We start from the raw sequence: 21,085 nt of genomic DNA, 5'->3' as shown, positions 1-21,085 counted from the left end.
AAAGTTAGCAAAAGTCGCCTTGTGATGAAAGAATCTAGAGATGACAAAGTAAGAACAGCAGGTGTCCAATTAAGAACAGGACGAAAATGGTCAGCATCAAAAGCAGTTTCAGAGGCAGAGAGTAGATTGAGGCATAAAGATATTGTTGGAACAGTGGCAGTAGGACGACAGGGCCTTGGTACATCAAAAAGTTGCTACTGGAAGAACGCTAACACACAAGAAAGACGAAATCTTGTCCAAAGAGAGATAAAATCTAAAGAAGAAGAAAACAGACAAGCAAAGACAGTAGAGTTAGGGAGCTAAGGTGCTTGGTCGAGATGGGATTTGGAACAACGATCCCTTACATGGTCAGATATATGGCGATATCCGCAAAACCAACTGCAGTTCCTTCTGAGAATAGTGTATGATGTGTTGCCGACACCTTCAAATCTGCACAGGTGGAAACTATCAGAAACACCAGACTGTCCCTTGTGCGGAAACAGAGGAACTCTACAACATGTTCTTTCAGGGTGCAATATCGCTCTTACACAGGGGAGATATACATGGCGACACAACCAAGTACTCCGGGAACTTGCTGAAGTTATAGAGACCCAGAGGAAAGATGCAAAACACATTAGAGACAAACCTATTAAGATCCAGTTTGTGAAGGAGGGTGAGGTAGGCCAGAAAAGTAAAAAGAACATATCAGGAATGCTTAATTAGGCGAAGAATTGGCAGTTAGAAGTTGATCTAGGAAAGAAGATGCAATTTCCTGATATTGTACCAACTAACCTAAGACCAGACATGGTACTTTGGTCCACAAGCAGTAAAAAAGTTGTAATCATAGAGTTGACAGTTCCCTGCAGGGTGGAGAGATGTGGCGAAACAAATGAAAGAAAGAGGGCAAAATATGATGGACTGTTGGTAGAGTGCAGAGATAGAGGATGGCAGACATGAACTTTCCTGTTGAGGTTGACTGCCGAGGCTTCCCTGCACAGTCAGTGTGGAGAATGTTTTCTGCAGTTGGAGTGACTGGCCAGAATAGAAAAGCAGCAATCAAGAAACTGGACCAAGCAGCAGAGAAAGCATCTTGCTGGATATGTATGAAGAGGGATAGTAGTAGCTGGAAACCTACCACCAATGCGCAGTGATTGATCACCACAGTGGAACCCCCATCCTGAGAGTGAACCGAGCTTGGGGTCGAAACACATGATGATGGATGGCCTCGGCTGAGGACTTTGGCGGTGTTTGCAGTAATTCCATCAGTACTGTATTTACGTAACTTGTAATCATACATCCCCAGACTTCAAATATTAAGCCTTGAATGTTTCTGATGCAATTACGTAAAAACGTTCCAAAGTTTGGATTAATGAACACTAGTGATTTTTTTTTATAAATTGGTTATAACAAATATACACTTATTTTATGAATTGGTCATAACTATATGTTACCTCATTGGCAATGCTGCAGAATGAATCCATATTCAATATTTTTGGATATGTGACACAATCATCTCCCTTTTTCATTCCACCATTGACGTCCTAAAATACATCCATTTTGTATATGTTATATAACTAAAACACTGTGTGAGGTTTGTTTAAATTTCTATTCAAATATAAAACACCAACAATAAAGAAACTCTCTAATTAGACGTGCCCAACTTGACAATGGCGGAAAAAAACACTTTCAAATAATGCCTATTTTACAATGTGGACGGGATATAGCCAATTAAAAAGGAGATGAGATGTAATTGCATTACAACGTCCAATGTCATTTTGTTGCTTTGTTTCTTTTACATGAATCAAGGCGTTTTATTCTAGTTTGCAAGCATTGTGCAAACAATGAAAAAGGTACGGTATGACCATGAAAATAGACTAATCGCCACCAGAAGCAATATGCCGTAGGGATAATCAACAGTAGGTGATCGTTAGGACTTCAACAATTAGCAAAACATATAGTCAGCTATTATAGACCCTAAATGATATAATTTTGTGAAACAATTCAAACAAGAAAACAAACGACATGATTTATCAACAAAGTATTTATATAAGCAAATCAAATATGAAGAACAGCAACAATCTATAACTAGCAAATAACAGGCACCTGAAAAAAAGTCACATAAAGGATTGCTGGTGCAAAACATTCTCTAAACGACGGAAAGTGATGAAACAGTAAACAACTATAAAAATTATTAAAAAAAACACCGGGTGGATAACCCTTATTGGATCTTCTAGTTTATTCAGGCCCGGTCAAAATGTTGCACGGCAATGACAATAATATGTTATAAGCTTCTGAATAGAATTCCAGTAGAAATATCTCTTTTCCCATATATTTTTCCGGCAATGACAATAATATGTTATAAGCTTCTGAATAGAATTCCAGTAAAAATATCTCTTTTCCCATATATTTTTCCTTTGTCAATAGGATTGCTTTCTTGATGTTCTAGATTTTCTATTTTTAAACCATTTAAAGTCTACAAAAGTAATTACATATACCCCTGTTTGACATCTATTTTTTTAGGTACAATAACAAGTATGTTTAAAACTTGACATTTTGTCTTCTGCAATGTGCGGTATGTGAAATTTTGTAAATATTTAATTGGAGCACTGTCGTGCCATTATTTATATTAGTTTACACATTACAATATAGTGTAGGTCTGGTTGTCTGCTTTTTTCGTTTTGCTTTAGATTTAGAGATACAAGCAAAAATCTACTGTCTACCTAGTTAGACATGGTACCCATCTTGGTTGGTTGACCGGGTCACCGTACACATTTTTGTACTAAAATAACCAAATGAAGATTTAGGCCAGGTTTGGTTTAATTTGGCCCAGTAGTTTAAGAGGAGAAGATGTTTATAAAAGTTAACGACGACTCCGACGATGACATCGGGACCATATGATATGAAAAGCTCACTTAGCCCTTCTAGCCAGGTAAGCTAAAAGCATATGTGTAACAATGATTTTGTGTATATAAACTCTTACTTATTGCAGTGCGCTTAAAAGTCCATATTTTGTTTTATTTGAAGTTTGATAAAACGATATATGTATATGTTAGAATAACAATTGTCCTACAATACAAATAGAATGATACATGGCAAAATCTCGGGACTGATTTTGGTTTCTCGTGGCGATACGGATTTTGCCATGTATTATTCTGTTTATCATATATCTTAACAAAATAGGATTCGTGGAATATCCAGTGTTTTTTTAAATCGTCTGAAAATATAAGCTAGAAAAAGGAATTTTTGATTTTCTTGTATTTTTTCAGCTGACTTGTTTTTACAGACTTATTTATTAGCTGAATATCCGCATTGTAATGTCCCCTATAACCTTATCACATTCTCCAAATACTGTTTAGACCATGTATTTAAATAATTTTCTAAGCTAACGATACTTTTCCGTCATTCCAACTACATATTTTAATTTAAATAAATATTTAAAATATATTACAAAGTAACAACATAACTGATTTAAATCAAACTAGTTGAAATGATAGCACATTTTTTTTAATGGGAACAACAACTAGACGTCAGAATTCATTCATTAACATCATTCGAATCATGACGTCAAGCCAGGTATGCGATACGGGTTTTGCTATGCGATACGGGTTTAGCTAAGCTATACGGGGAATGCGATACAGGGTAGGTGATACAGACTTGAATTATTTGATATACAAAATTGCTGTATTTTGTACTAAATATACTATAGAACGTCTTATTAAATAATACGATTAAAACAGCCCTAATAGTACCAAAAACGCATTTGTCATACTGGTTACGTCGTCCTGGTCATATAAATCACGAGTTATATATCTCTTTTCGGCCCGGTCCATTATTTCGAATATGGACTGGCAATGAATCCTGAATAATATGTAAAATATTGTGCATTTTATTCAGGATTCATTGCCAGTCCGTAATGAATAATTTGGGCCTATATTCACATCATTGTAAGCCCGTATTGGAAATATCGGCCCTAAACTAACGTTTGACCCTACGGGTCTAGAGACAGCAAACCATAACAGTGCTAATACAGAAACAGACAGTAATTTACCAGGAATGTCAAAACAACAGAAATTGAATACTCTGATATAACTCATACAACTCGAGTACTCGCGAGTACTTGGATGAATCGTAAACGTCGATTGAAAAATTTATATACTGAACGAATTTAGAAACGCAACACTAGATTATTTTTGTGTTATTTTTTAATGAATGTGTAAACGTCAAAAGCGATGACTGGCTGTTACTAACTTCAAAATGATTGGCAGAAAGGTCAACAAATTCTGTCTGACATTTGTTTTGTTTTACACCTTCTGATTTTGCATTTGTTCAACCCATTAATTGGGTTTAGCAATTATGAGGTTGGAACTAGAGGGCTTCACAGGTTTTCCTTCAGTCAATTCTTTGTCAATGCAGTTCATGGGAAACATTTATGGCATGAATCTGTACTCAATGGCACTCGGCAATTTGGTTAGCAGTTGACGTTGCGTCCGTAAACATGATTGCCAAATGACGTTGCATAATCAAATTCTGTTGATGTTTCATTGTCACTACACGTTGATCTGTTCATTGATGGCCAGCAACAAATCTTGTCTACTTGTATCGTTGTCGGCAGGACAGTAGTACGAGTTTCTGACGTCATACGTTATGGTTGTAGCACATTTATGTTTTCATGTTTGCAGTATTCTTAAGGGCTAGTTCAGTTGTTTGTTTTTTTATTTCTCAGACTTGGCAAAATGGAGATGCAACATTTAAAAAAGAAGTAAGTAAGGCAAAGGATCGAAAGAACTGTTTCACAAAGCAAAAAAAATGAAACAACCTTTCGTGGAACCAACATTTCGCTTTAAAGAAATTCATCCGACTTCAAAAATTAGGTATGTTCAATAACCACAGGTAAGTCAGATTTTGAATTTTGTAAGGAGAAAGAAGCATGATAAGCATGAAAAGTAGTTGTAAGAGAATCAAACAAGATTTGGTAAAAAAAATCAACAAAATGAGTGTTGCGTTTCTAAAGTCGTTCAGTATATTATAGGGTGGAATGCAGTGTTTTTCTTATTATCTTTCATAAACATATTAAAGAAAGAAAAACGTACTACAAACATAGCTTGATCCTCAGGTTTTTTTTGTGTTAATTAAACAATGAATTACCGACCGTTGTTTCTACATATATTTTATCATAATAGTAATTATTGTTTTTGCACGGTACTTGTCTATCCCAAATTCATGTATTTGGTTTTGATGTTATATTTGTTATTTTCGTGGTATTTTGTCTGATGCTTGGTCCGTTTCTGTGTGTGCTGCGTTTTGGTGTTGTGTCGTTGTTCTCCTCTTATATTTAATGCGTTTCCCTCGGTTTTAGTTTGTTACCCCGATTTAGTTTTTTGTCCATGGATTTATGAGTATTGAACAGCGGTATACTACTGTTGCCTTTATTTGTACGTGCGTATGAACCAAATTCCAATAAAATCAAAAATGATTGCATTTTAAGACCGACAAAGAAGACAATATATGTATCATCTGTTCGTGAGGAGTTCGTATATTTTTATAATACGACGCGTCCATTAATTCGTCAACCACGATATTGGACTTCAAATCACTTGCTTTTTCGTGTCGCTCAGTCTTACTTTTTCTGGGTTCTGTCATTTTGCACTATCGTTTTTTCTAATTATGTCACCCGATCGACAATGTCGGGTGACATATTGTTATTCCTCCGTTTCTTTGTTATTATTATGTCACCCGATCGACAATGTCGGGTGACATATTGCTTTTCCTCTGTTTCTTTTTCTGTATTATTATGGCACCCTCAACGGAGTTGGGGTGACATATTGTTATTCTACGTTTCTTTGTTTTCTTTTTATTATTATTATGTCACCCTGACGGAAGTCGGGTGACATATTGTTATTGTACGATTCTTTTTATGGCACCCTCAACGGAGTTGGGGTGACATATTGTTATTGTTCGTTTCTTTTTGTCTTATTATTTATGGCACCCTCAACGGAGTTGGGGTGACATATTGTTATTGTTCGTTTCTTTTTGTCTTATTATTATGGCACCCTAAACGGAGTTTGGGTGACATATTGTTATTCTACGTTTCTTTTTGTTTTTTTATGGCACCCTCAACGGAGTTGGGGTGACATATTGTTATTCTACGTTTCTTTTTTTTCTTTTTATGGCACCCTAAACGGAGTTTGGGTGGCATATTGTTATTCTACGTTTCTTTTTTTTCTTATTATTATTATTTATCTTCTTGCAACAAATTTTGTCCAGGTGATTTCTCGAAATCCAATGGACCAATGTTGATGGAACTCTACTATAGTAAGGACCCCCACGTGCAGAGTTGCAGCAAGCTTGGAATGGTTCAAGATGGCTACCGTTTCCATGGAAACAGAACAAATGTAAAAAAATTCAGTTTTTTGTTTTGGTGAACTGTTTGGATATGCTTGAACTCAGAATCATTATATTTTAATACAATGTAGGTGCTCACTATATACAGGTGTTGGATGATTTTGGCACTCATTGGAACTACTATGTTGCCATGGGAACAACACCAAAAATTTCAAAATTCTCAAAATGCTCCAAACTTCAGGAAACTTCACAGTAATGATGAGCAACATTGGAAGATGTGGAATTTGGCGTTGGAATTTCCAAAATATCTCTTGTTACCATGGAAACAATGCAAAAAGGTCAAAACTTTGAATTTTCACAGAACATTCCAGAACATCAATGTTAAATTTATTCTAGAGGCATAAAATGGTATATGATTATGGAGGGAAACAATTGCAGCGGGGGTTTGACTTTGGAATATTCAAAATGGGCGCCGTTACCATGGAAACAGCAAAAATATGAAAAACTTCAAAATGCTTTAAATCTAATGAAACTTAAAACAAATGTTGCTCAATTAATGTAGACTTGACTTTTGAGTTTGGAATTTCCAAAATGGCCGCCGTTACCATGGCTACCGCTCACCTGGCAATAGGGGAAGGGTGCCATCCGCTATTGCTTGCAATCGCAAATCTAGTTATGGCACCCTCAACGGAGTTGGGGTGACATATTGTTATTGTTCGTTTCTTTTTTTTCTTATTATTATGGCACCCTCAACGGAGTTGGGGTGACGTATTGTTATTCTACGTTTCTTTTTTTTCTTATTATTTTTCTTCTTGCAACAAATTTTGTCCAGGTGATTTCTCGGAATCCAATGGACCAATATTGATGGAACTCTACTATAGTAAGGACCCCCATGTGCAGAGTTGCAGTAAGCATGGAATGGTTCAAGATGGCTACCGTTTCCATGGAAACAGAACAAATGTGAAAAAATCCTGTTTTTTGTTTTGGTGAACTGTTTGGATATGCTTGAACTCAGAATCATTATATTTTAATACAATGTAGGTGCCCACTATATACAGGTGTTGGATGATTTTGACACTCATTGGAACTACTATGTTGCCATGGAAACTACACCAAAAATTTCAAAATTCTCAAAATGCTCCAAACTTCAGGAAACTTCACAGTAACGATGAGCAACATTGGAAGATGTGGAATTTGGCGTTGGAATTTCCAAAATATCTGTTGTTACCTTGGAAACAATGCAAAAAGGTCAAAACTTTGAATTTTCACAGAACATTCCAGAACATCAATGTTAAATTTATTCTAGAGATATTAAATGGTATATGATTATGGAGGGGAAAAATTGCAGCTGGGGTTTGACTTTGGAATATTCAAAATGGCCGCCGTTACCATGGAAACAGCAAAAATATGAAAAATTTCAAAATGCTTTAAATTTAATGAAACTTATAACAAATGTTGCCTAGCTTATGAAGACTTGACTTTTGAGTTTGGAATTTTCAAAATGGCCGCCGTTACCATGGAAACAGCAAATTATCCAAAATTTCAAAATGCTTAAAACTTAATGAAACTTTGCAAAAATGTTACTAGACATCTGTAGATGCACTATTTGACTTTGGAATTTTCAAAATGGCTGCCGCTCACCTGGCAATGGGGGAAGGGTGCCATCCGTTATTGCTAGCAATTACAAATCTAGTTTTTATGGCACCCTCAACGGAGTTGGGGTGACATATTGTTATTCTACGTTTCTTTTTGTTCTTTTTTTTATTATTTTTCTTCCACTATTTTTGTCCGGAGCAGTTCTCGGAATAGAATGGACCAAAGTTGATGGAACTATGGTATAATGTTGACCACCATGCGAAGTTGTCCCTCTGACTTTGGAATGGTCAAGATGGCCACCGTTACCATGGAAACAGAACAAATGTGAAAAAATCCAGTTTTTTGTTTTGGTGAACTATTTGGATACTATTTAACTCAGAATCATTATATTTTAATACAATGTAGGTGCCCACTATATACAGGTGTTGGATGATTTTGGCACTCATTGGAACTACTATGTTGCCATGGAAACTACTCCAAAAAAATCAAAAATCTCAAAATGTTCCAAACTTAATGGAACTTCACAGTAACGATGAGCAACATTGGAAGATGTGGAATTTGGCGTTGGAATTTCCAAAATATCTGTTGTTACCATGGAAACAATGCAAAAAGGTTAAAACTTTGAATTTTCACAGAACATTCCAGAACATCAATGTTAAATTTATTCTAGAGACATATTAAAAGGTATATGATTATGGAGGGAAAAAATTGAAGTGGGGGTTTCACTTTGCAAAATTCAAAATGGCCGCCGTTACCATGGAAACAGCACAAATATGAAAAACTTCAAAATGCTTTGAATTTAATGAAACTTATAATAAATGTTGCAAAGCTTATGTAGACTTGACTTTTGAGTTAGGAATTTTCAAAATGGCCGCCGTTGCCATGGAAACAGCAAACATTGTCTAAATGGCTGCCGCTGGCCTGGCAATGGAGGAAGGGTGCCATCCGCTATTGCTTGCAATGGCAATTCTAGTTATTATTTTTATTCTTCCACTCTTTTTGTCCAAGACAGTTCTCGGAATTGGATGGACCAATCTTGATGGAACTATGCTATAATGTTGTCCACCATGTGAAGTTGTGCACCTGACTTTGGAATGTGGAAGATGGCCGCGGTTACCATGGAAACTCAAAAAATGTAAAAAAAAATAAAAAATCTAACTCTTTCGTTATAAGAGCCAACCTTATGAAACTTTTTGCAAATGTTGGTGGTGGGGCCCCGAGGTACCAACAATACTTAGAAATTCCAAAATGGCTGCCATTGCCATGGAAACAGGCGAAATGTTTAACATAGAACATTCCAGAACATCTATGTTAAATTTATTCCAGAGACATTTTATGTGAAATGATGGTATATAATTATGGTGAGAACAAATTGCAGGAGCAGGTTGACTTTGGAATTTTCAAAATGGCCGCCGTTACCATGGAAACAGCAAAAATACGAAAAACTTCAAAATCTATTGAAATTTAAAACAAATGTTGCTCAGCTAATGTAGACTTAATTTTTGAGTTTGGAATTTCAAAAATGGCCGCCGTAACCATGGCTACCGCTCACCTGGCAATAGGGGAAGGGTGCCATCCGCTATTGCTTGCAATGGCAAATCTAGTTATTATTATTATTATTTTTATTCTTCCACACATTTTGTCCATACTATTTCTCAGAATTGGTCAGACAAATGTTGATGGAACTGTACCATGATATGAACCGCCATGTTATGTTGTGCAAGAGACATTGGAATGGTAAAAAATGGCCGCCGTTACCATGGAAACTGAACAAATGTGAAAAAATCCAGTTTTTTGTTTTGGTGAACTGTTTGGATATGCTTTATCTCAGAATCATTATATTTTAATACAATGTAGGTGCCCACTATATACAGGTGTTGGATGATTTTGACAATCATTGGAACTACTATGTTGCCATGGAAACTACACCAAAAATTTCAAAAATCTCAAAATGCTCCAAACTTAATGAAACTTCACAGTAACGATGAGCAACATTGGAAGATGTGGAATTTGGCGTTGGAATTTCCAAAATCGCTGTTGTTACCATGGAAACAATGCAAAAAGGTCAAAACTTTGAATTTTCACAGAACATTCCAGAACATCAATGTTAAATTTATTCTAGAGACATTAAATGGTATATGAGTATGGAGGAAACAAATTGCAACGGGGATCTGACTTTGGAATATTCAAAATGGCCGCCGTTACCATGGAAACAGCAAAAATACCAAAAACTTCAAAATGCTTCAAATTTATTGAAACTTATAACAAATGTTGCTCAGCTAATGTAGACTTGAGCTTTGAGTTTAGAATTTCCAAAATGGCCGCCGTTACCATGGCTACCGCTCACCTGGCAATAGGGGAAGGGTGCCATCCGCTATTGCTTGCAATGGCAATTCTAGTTTATTATTATTTTTATGGCACCCTCAACGGAGTTGGGGTGACATCTTGTTATTCTACGTTTCTTTTTTTTCTTTTTCTTTTTATTCTTCCACACATTTTGTCCATGCTATTTCTCGGAATTGACCATACCCATGTTGATGGAACTATACCATAATATGAACCGCCATGTTAAGTTGTGCAATAAACATTGGAATGGTAAAAAATGGTCGCCGTTACCATGGAAACTACAAAAATGTAAAAAAAAATCCAAATTTTAAATCTTTCGTTATAAGAGGCAAAGTCTTGAAAGTTTATGTAAATGTTGGCAGTGGTGCCCCGAGGTACCAACAGTACTTGGAATTTTCAAAATGGCTGCCATTGCCATGGAAACTGGACAAAAGTTTAACATTGACCCTATGGGAAAATGCGTTTTAGCTGCATTTTCTTTTAAAATATAACAACAATTCCACGGAAATCGTAATTAGGAGTATGTGCATATGGTCACATGCAATGCTGTACTGCTAACATGTACTAGAATATTCTAGAATAAAAAATATGTAATTTATTTAATGTGCTTTATAGAGAAAATCGCCACCGAGAGAACGAGAAACACTCAGAGTACACATTACTGACATTTCTGCACTTGCGTTAAAGTACATATCCGTGAATGACACACCTGCTAAAATATACACATTAGCTGAAATCAATCGATAAACATGTAATTAAATTGTACACGATAAGTTACATGTATTGTATGATACGCGAGCTATTGAAGAATAAATTGAACGGTTAATACGCCGCTCCGTCAATATATACACATGTTGTCTGTCCAAGGTCCCCTCTAAAAAGAATATTAATATGCTAAGTCCACGATAATATACTTCAGTATCACGTGACACCACCTTCCTACTTGCGCGCGTGTCTAATTTTAGATTTAAAAAGGATTCCCAAACTATGTATAGAACTGAAACGTATTCTACTACGGAAGAGAAAAAAAAAGGGGGGGGGAGTTGTTTAGACATGCTGATTCCGACATGTATAATAGATATGCCATTTGACTTTGTACACTCATAATTGTTGATGCTACTGTGACAATGTGCAGTACGGGGTGCCATCGTCCGCTATTGCTTGCAATAGCAAATCTAGTTATTATTATTTTTCTTCCACACATTTTTGTCCAGTCTGGAACTCTCATATGAATGGACCCAAGAAGATGGAACTATACCAAAATGTTAACCACCAAATGAAGATTTGCTTTTTGGGGGTGGCACTTTCAAGATGGCTGCCGTTACCATGGAAACGGAACAAATGTGAAAAAATCCAGTTTTTTGTTTTGATGAACTGTTTGTATATGCTTTAACTCAGAATCATTATATTTTAATACAATGTAGGTGCCCACTATATACAGGTGTTGGATAATTTTGGCACTCATTGGAACTACTGTGTTGCCATGGAAACTACACCAAAAATTTCAAAATTCTCAAAATGCTCTTAACTTCAGGAAACTTCACGGTAACGATGAGCAACATTGGAAGATGTGGCATTTGAAGTTGGAATTTCCAAAATATCTCTTGTTACCATGGAAACAATGCTTAAAGGTCAAAAATTTCAAAAAAAATAAAAATGCTGCAAACTGGATTTAACTTTTCAGGAATGGTCAATGGCATAAGCAGAGTTGCATTTTGCAGTTGGAATTTTCAAAATGGCCGCCGTAACCATGGAAACAGCAAAAATGTCAAAAATTACAAAATGCTCTAAACTAAATGAAACTTAACAAAAATGATAATTTGAATGTGTTGATGCACTCTTTGACTTTAGAATCTTCTAGATTGCTGCTGCTCGCCTGGCAATAGGGGAAGGGTGCCATCCGCTATTGCTTGCAATGGCAAATCTAGTTATTATGTCACCCTGACTGAGGTCGGGTGACATATTGTTATTGTACGATTCTTTTTTTTATTATTATTCCACACTTTTTTGTCCAGACTATTTCTGAGAATAGGATGGACCAATTGTTATGGAACTTTACCAAAATGTTAAAGACCATGTGCAGAAGTGCAGTCGAGGGTTGGCATATCCAACATGGCTGCCGTTGTCAAGGAAACAGAAAGAATGTAAAAATGTAATAGAACATTCTAGAACATTGGTGTTAAAGTAAATCTACGACCATTAAATGTTATATAATGGTATTATATTATGGCGAGCACAATATAAAGCAGCAGTATGACTTTGGAATTTTCAAATGTTGCCATGGAAACTGTGCAAAAAAAAGCTAAATTTAGAAAATTCTTCAAATCTGTATGAAATGTTACAGAAATGTTAACTTGTTAATCTAGATGCGGCTTTCAACCTTGGAATTTCCAAAATGGCTGCCGTTACCATGGCTGCTGCTTAGTGGCAATTGGTGGACCAGGGTGACATCCGCTATTGCTTGCAATGGCAATTCTAGTTATTATTTTTATTCTTCCACACATTTTGTCCATACTATTTCTCAGAACTGGTCATACCAATGTTGATGGAACTATACCATAATATAAACCGCCATGTTAAGTTGTGCAAGAGACATTGGAATGGTAAAAAATGGCAGCCGTTACCATGGAAACAGAACAAATGTGAAAAAATCCAGTTTTTTGTTTTGGTGAACTATTTGGATACTATTTAACTCAGAATCATTATATTTTAATACAATGTAGGTGCCCACTATATACAGGTGTTGGATGATTTTGGCACTCATTGGAACTACTATGTTGCCATGGAAACTACTCAAAAAAAAACAAAAATCTCAAAATGTTCCAAACTTAATGAAACTTCACAGTAACGATGAGCAACATTGGAAGATGTGGAATTTGGCGTTGGAATTTCCAAAATCGCTGTTGTTACCATGGAAACAATGCAAAAAGGTCAAAACTTTGAATTTTCACAGAACATTCTAGAACATCAATGTTTTATTTATTCTAGAGACATTAAATGGTATATGATTGTGGAGGGAAAAAAATGCAGCGGGGGTTTGACTTTGGAATATTCAAAATGGCCGCCGTTACCATGGAAACAGCAAAAATGTCCAAAATTTCAAAATGCTTCAAAATTAATAAAACTTAATAAAAATGATAATTTTAATGTGTAAATGCACTCTTTGACTTTGAAATCTTCTAGAATTCTGCCGCTCGCCTGGCAATAGGGGATGGGTGCCATCCGCTATTGCTTGCAATGGCAATTCTAGTTATTATGGCACCCTCAACGGAGTTGGGGTGACATATTGTTATTCTACGTTTCTTTTTTTTCTTTTTATTATTATGGCACCCTCAACGGAGTTGGGGTGACATATTGTTATTCTACGTTTCTTTTTTTTCTTATTATGTCACCCTGACGGAGGTCGGGTGACATATTGTTATTGTACGATTCTTTTTTTTATTTATAGTTTTTATTTTTATTATTATTATTATTCCACACTTTTTGTCCAGACTATTTCTCAGAATTGGTCAGACCAATGTTGATGGAACTGTACCATAATATGAACCGCCATGTTAAGTTGTGCAAGGGACATTGGAATGGTAAAAAATGGCCGCCGTTACCATGGAAACTGCAAAAATATAAAAAAAAATCAAAATTCTAAATCTTTCGTTATAAGAGGCAACCTCTTGAAAGTTTATGTAAATGTTGGCAGTGGTGCCCTAAGTTACCAACAGTACTCGGAATTTTCAAAATAGCTGCTATTGCCATGGAAACAGCAAAAATTTCAAAAATTTCAAAATAATCAAAATGCTGCAAACTGGATGAAACTTTACAGGAATGGTAATTGACAAGTGCAGAGTTACATTTTGAAGTTGGAATTTCCAAAATGGCTGCCGTTACCATGGAAACACGGCAAAAAAATCAAAATGCTCAAAACTTTATGAAACTTTACAAAAACGTTTAACACCTTTCAAAGATGTGGCATTTGACTTTTGAATTTTCAAAATGGCCGCCGTTGCCATGGAAACAGCATATTTGTACAAAATTTGAAATGCGAACTTAACGCTATGAAAACAACAGAAATATCTGTTGTCATTCATACATCTGCATTCACTGATGGAAAACTTCAAAATGGCTGCTGTTTAGGGGCAATTGGCGGACCAGGGTGACATCCGCTATTGCTTGCAATGGCAATTCTAGTTTTTCTTATTCTTCTTCCACACATTTTGTCCGTCGTGTTTAGAGGAATCCTATGGACCAATGTTGATGGAACTTTACTATAATGAGGACCCCCATGTAAAGTTGTGCACCTTGGTATGGAATGGTAAAAGATGGCCGCCGTTTCCATGGAAACAGCAAAAATGCGAAAAAAATCAAAGTGTTCCAAACTGGAAGAAACTCCACAGGAATGTTGACTGGCATGTGCTGATTTCCAGTTTGACTTTGGAATTTTCAAAATGGCTGCCGTTACCATGGAAACAGCTCAAATATCAAAAATTCTAAATCTTTCGTTATAAGATCCAACTGGATGAAACTTTATGAAAATGTTCTCCAGTATGCCAAGATGTCAAAACAATATTTGGATAATTCAAAATGGCCGCCGTTGTCATGGAAACTGGGGCCAAGTTTTGCATTGACCCTATGGAAAAATGCATAAAATCAGCATTTTCTCAGAGAGTATTGCACCCAAGTAAATGAAACTTGATTGATATATAGTATGACATGTGGCAATGAGATGTACGCTTTTAGAATTTTGGAATTATTTACTGTAACCATGGTTGCAGCACAAATGTTCAAAATTTCAAAAAAAAAATAAAATGCTGCAAACTGGATGAAACTTTACAGGAATAGTGAATGATATGTGCGGAGTTGCATTTTGAAGTTGGAATTTCCAAAATGGCCGCCGTAACCATGGAAACAGCAATAAAATCAAAAATTTCAAAATGCTTCAAACTTAATGAAACTTTGCAAAAATGTTACTAGACATCTGTAGATGCACTATTTGACTTTGGAATTTTCAAAATGGCTGTCGCTCACCTGGCAATGGGGGAAGGGTGCCATCCGTTATTGCTAGCAATTACAAATCTAGTTAAGTCACCAAAACGGAGTTTTGGGGACTTTATGTTTTTGTTCGGTTTCTTATTATTATTATTATTCTTATTTTTCTTTTTCTAACCCCTTAAACGGTCCTACCATTTTCTTGGAAGGAGTAGAGGATGGAAATTTTATATTTTTTCTGGGTAAGGGTCTGCATCATGGGGGATGCAGAACCCAATGTCCATGATACCAGGGTGTCATCTTGGCATAATTAGGGGGGCTCAAAGATGGGTGGGGTCAAATTTTTTTTACATTTCCTAAATTTTCTGCTGTATGTAGAGTAGATGGAATTATATATTCTCTTATGAATATTTAGAGACATATGTCTGCTTCAACTTGGCACTAATTTTATTTCAGTAGGGGGTCTCCATGGCATAATTTTAGGGGGGTGAATTTTCATGGAATATTCTAGAACATCAATGTTAAATTTGTTCTAAAGACATTTCATGGTATATGATGGTATATAATTATGGAGTTAACAATTTGCAGCAGAAGTGACACTTTGGAATTTTCAAAATGGCCGCCGTAACCATGGAAACAGCAAAAATAAGAAAAACATCAAAATGCTTCAAATTTAATGAAACTTAAAACTAATGTTGACTAACTTGTGTAGAATTCATTTTTGAGTTTGGAATTTTCAAAATGGCCGCCGTTACCATGGAAACAGGAAAAATATGAAAAAATTCAAAATGCTTCAAATTTAATGAAACTTATAACAAATGTTGCCTAATGTATGTAGACTAAACCTTTGAGTTTGGAATTTTCAAAATGGCCGACGTTGCCATGGAAACAGCAAAAATGTCCAAAAATTTCAAAATGCTTTAAAATTGATGAAACTTTAAACAAATGTTGCCTACCATATGTGGACATTACTTTTGACCTCAAAATTTCCAAAATGGCCGCCGTAACCATGGAAACAGCAAAAATGTTAAAATATCAAAATCCATTCGATTTAATGAAACTTTACACATAGGTAATTTGGCATCATTGATACCGCAGAACAAACGATTTGGGGTCCGTTTTGGTGACTTTTGTGTTAGCATCCTAACACAGGATTACTTGTTATTATGGCACCCTCAACGGAGTTGGGGTGACATATTGTTATTCTACGTTTCTTTTTTTTCTTATTTTTCTTTTTCTTCTTCCACACATTTTGTCCGTCGTGTTTCTCGGAATCCAATGGACCAATGTTGATGGAACTTTACTATAAGGAGGACCCCCATGTAAAGTTGTGCACCTTGGTATGGAATGGTAAAAGATGGCCGCCGTTTCCATGGAAACAGCATAAATGCGAAAAAAATCAAAGTGTTCCAAACTGGAAGAAACTCCACAGGAATGTTGACTGGCATGTGCTGATTTCCAGTTTGACTTTGGAATTTTCAAAATGGCTGCCGTTACCATGGAAACAGCTTAAATATCAAAAATTCTAACTCTTTCGTTATAAGATCCAACTGGATGAAACTTCATGAAAATGTTCTCCAGTATGCCAAGATGTCAAGACAATATTTGGATAGTTCAAAATGGCCGCCGTTGTCATGGAAACTGGGGCCAAGTTTTGCATTGACCCTATGGAAAAATGCATAAAATCAGCATTTTCTCAGAGAGTATTGCACCAAAGTAAATGAAACTGTATTGATATATAACATGACATGTGGCAATGAGATGTACGCTTTTAGAATTTTGGAATTATCTACTGTAACCATGGTTGCAGCACAAATGTTCAAAATTTCCAAAAAAAATAAAGTGCTGCAAACTGGATGAAACTTAATAGGAATAGTGACTGACATGTGCGGAGTTGCATTTTGAAGTTGGAATTTTCAAAATGGCCGCCGTAACCATGGAAACAGCAAAAATATCAAAAATTTCAAAATGCTTCAAACTTAATGAAACTTTGCAAAAATGTTACTAGACATCTGTAAATGCATCCTTCGACTTTGGAATTTTCAAAATAGCTGCCGCTCACCTGGCAATGAGGGGAAGGGTGCCATCCGTTATTGCTAGCAATTACAAATCTAGTTATGTCACCCTGACGGAGGTCGGGTGACATATTGTTATTGTACGATTCTTTTTTTTATTTATAGTTTTTATTTTTATTATTATTATTATTCCACACTTTTTGTCCAGACTATTTCTCAGAATTGGTCAGACCAATGTTGATGGAACTGTACCATAATATGAACCGCCATGTTAAGTTGTGCAAGGGACATTGGAATGGTAAAAAATGGCCGCCGTTACCATGGAAACTGCAAAAATATAAAAAAAAATCAAAATTCTAAATCTTTCGTTATAAGAGGCAACCTCTTGAAAGTTTATGTAAATGTTGGCAGTGGTGCCCTAAGTTACCAACAGTACTCGGAATTTTCAAAATAGCTGCTATTGCCATGGAAACAGCAAAAATTTCAAAAATTTCAAAATAATCAAAATGCTGCAAACTGGATGAAACTTTACAGGAATGGTAATTGACAAGTGCAGAGTTACATTTTGAAGTTGGAATTTCCAAAATGGCTGCCGTTACCATGGAAACACGGCAAAAAAATCAAAATGCTCAAAACTTTATGAAACTTTACAAAAACGTTTAACACCTTTCAAAGATGTGGCATTTGACTTTTGAATTTTCAAAATGGCCGCCGTTGCCATGGAAACAGCATATTTGTACAAAATTTGAAATGCGAACTTAACGCTATGAAAACAACAGAAATATCTGTTGTCATTCATACATCTGCATTCACTGATGGAAAACTTCAAAATGGCTGCTGTTTAGGGGCAATTGGCGGACCAGGGTGACATCCGCTATTGCTTGCAATGGCAATTCTAGTTATTATTTTTATTCTTCCACACATTTTGTCCATACTATTTCTCAGAATTGGTCAGACAAATGTTGATGGAACTGTACCATGATATGAACCGCCATGTTATGTTGTGCAAGAGACATTGGAATGGTAAAAAATGGCCGCCGTTACCATGGAAACTGAACAAATGTGAAAAAATCCAGTTTTTTGTTTTGGTGAACTGTTTGGATATGCTTTATCTCAGAATCATTATATTTTAATACAATGTAGGTGCCCACTATATACAGGTGTTGGATGATTTTGACAATCATTGGAACTACTATGTTGCCATGGAAACTACACCAAAAATTTCAAAAATCTCAAAATGCTCCAAACTTAATGAAACTTCACAGTAACGATGAGCAACATTGGAAGATGTGGAATTTGGCGTTGGAATTTCCAAAATCGCTGTTGTTACCATGGAAACAATGCAAAAAGGTCAAAACTTTGAATTTTCACAGAACATTCTAGAACATCAATGTTTGATTTGTTCTAGAGACATTAAATGGTATATGATTGTGGAGAGAAAAAATTGCAGCAGGAGTTTGACTTTGGAATATTCAAAATGGCCGCCGTTACCATGGAAACAGCAAAAATACAAAAAACTTCAAAATGCTTCAAATTTATTGAAACTTATAACAAATGTTGCTCAGCTAATGTAGACTTGACTTTTGAGTTTGGAATTTCCAAAATGGCCGCCGTTACCATGGCTACCGCTCACCTGGCAATAGGGGAAGGGTGCCATCCGCTATTGCTTGCAATGGCAATTCTAGTTTCTTATTATGGCACCCTCAACGGAGTTGGGGTGACGTATTGTTATTCTACGTTTCTTTTTTTTTTCTTATTATTTTTCTTCCACCGATTTTGTCCAGCTTATTTCTCGGAATCCAATGGACCAATGTTGGTTAAACTCTACTATAGTAAGGACCACCATAATAAGTTGTGCAGTGGACTTTTTGACGTGCATGATGTGCACCGTTACCATGGAAACTAAAAAAATGTAAAAAAAAATCAAATTTGTAAATCTTTCATTGTAAGACCCTACTTGATGAAACTTTATGGAAATGTTCCTTAGTAGGCCCTGATGTACCGACAATATTTAGAAATTCCAAAATGGCTGCCATTGTCATGGAAACAGGGCGAAAGTTTAACATTAGCCCTATGGGAAAATACATAAAAGCTGCATTTTCTTGAAGAATAAAGCATCAATCCCAATGAAACTTTATAGACATGTAACATGGCATGTACCAATGTGGCACATGTCTTTGGAATTTAAGAAATGGTAGCCGTTACCATGGAAATAGCAAAAATTTCAAAAATTTCAAAATGTTCCAAAATTAATGAAATTGTACAACATAGTTAATACACATCTGTACATGCGGTCTTTGACTTTTGAATTTTCAAAATGGCTGCTGCTCACCTGGCAATGGGGAAGGGTGCCATCCGCTATTGCTTGCAATGGCAAATCTAGTTATGTCACCCCTTTGAAAAAGGGGGGATATATTGTTATTCTACGAATTTTTTCTTCCACACTTTTTGTCCAGCCGATTTCTCGGAGATGCGTTGACATGTATTTATAAAATTGCACCATAATGACAATCCCCATGTGCAAAGTTGCAGGAAGCATGGAATGGTTCAAGATGGCCGCCGTTACCATGGAAACGGCAAAAATGTAAAAAACCGAAAAATGGTCCAAATTACATAAAACTTTCAGAACTAATAGCTCATCGATAGAAGGCGTGACTTCCATCTTGAGAACTTTCAAAATGGCTACCGTTGTCATGGAAACCGTCCAAACGTGAAAAAAACGAAAATAAATCCTTAATTAATTCATAAAAAATAAACCGCTACAGATACGACCAAAAAAACCGTAAGTAGAAAACAGTAGTATAAACTGTAGAATTCATTGCCGTTGGAATTTTTAAGATAGCTGCTGTTACCATGGAGATAACGCTTAAAGTGCACATGGGGCCCATATGGTAAAAAACGTCAAAGTAACATTTTTGTACAGATTTTAACCTCATTCCCGTTAAAATTATATTGTATTGTCATCTGTCTTTGAAATTTTCAAAATGGCCGCCGTTGCCATGGAAACAGCTAAAAAAAAAAAAAAAAAAAAAAAAAAAAAACTCGAAAATTTGAGACAAAATTCTGTGATTAAGACTATGTGCAAAACGTCTTCTAGAATATGCTAGAAGAAAACTAATACATAATTCAAAGTGCTTCTATTCTATACGAAAATCGTGCTTAAGAGAGAAAATCGCCACTGAGAGAGAGAGAAACACGAAGAGTACACATAATTGACATTTCTGCACTTGCATTAAAGTACACATCCGTTAATTGAACACCTGCAAAAATATACACATTAGCTGAAATCAATCGATAAGCGTGTAATTAAATTGTACAAGATAAAATACATGTATCGTGTGATACGCGAGATATTGAAGAATAAAATGAACAGTTAGTATGCCGCTCCGTCAATATATACACATGTTGTCTGTCCAAGGTCCCCTCTAAAAAGAAGAGTAATGTACTAACTCCACGATAATATACTTCAGTATCACGTGACACCACCTTTCTTCTTCGCGCGTGTGTCTAATTTAAGATTTTAAAGAGTTCCCCAACTATATATAGACATCACTCTTAGTCTACGAGAAGAGAAAGAGGGGGGGGGGGGGTCAAAGGCATGTATACTATACGTTCCATGTGACTTTGGTACACTCAAACTGGTTGCTGCTACTGTGACAAAGTCTAGAACGGGGTGACATCCTCCGCTATTGCTTGCAATGGCAAATCTAGTTATGGCACCCTCAACGGAGTTGGGGTGACGTATTGTTATTCTACGTTTCTTTTTTTTTATGGCACCCTCAACGGAGTTGGGGTGACATCTTGTTATTCTACGTTTCTTTTTTTTC

This window comes from Mytilus trossulus, chromosome 6 (genome assembly GCF_036588685.1).
Source record: "Mytilus trossulus isolate FHL-02 chromosome 6, PNRI_Mtr1.1.1.hap1, whole genome shotgun sequence".
NCBI classification, from domain to species: Eukaryota; Metazoa; Mollusca; class Bivalvia; order Mytilida; family Mytilidae; genus Mytilus; species Mytilus trossulus.
Note: the sequence above shows the minus strand (reverse complement) of the source record.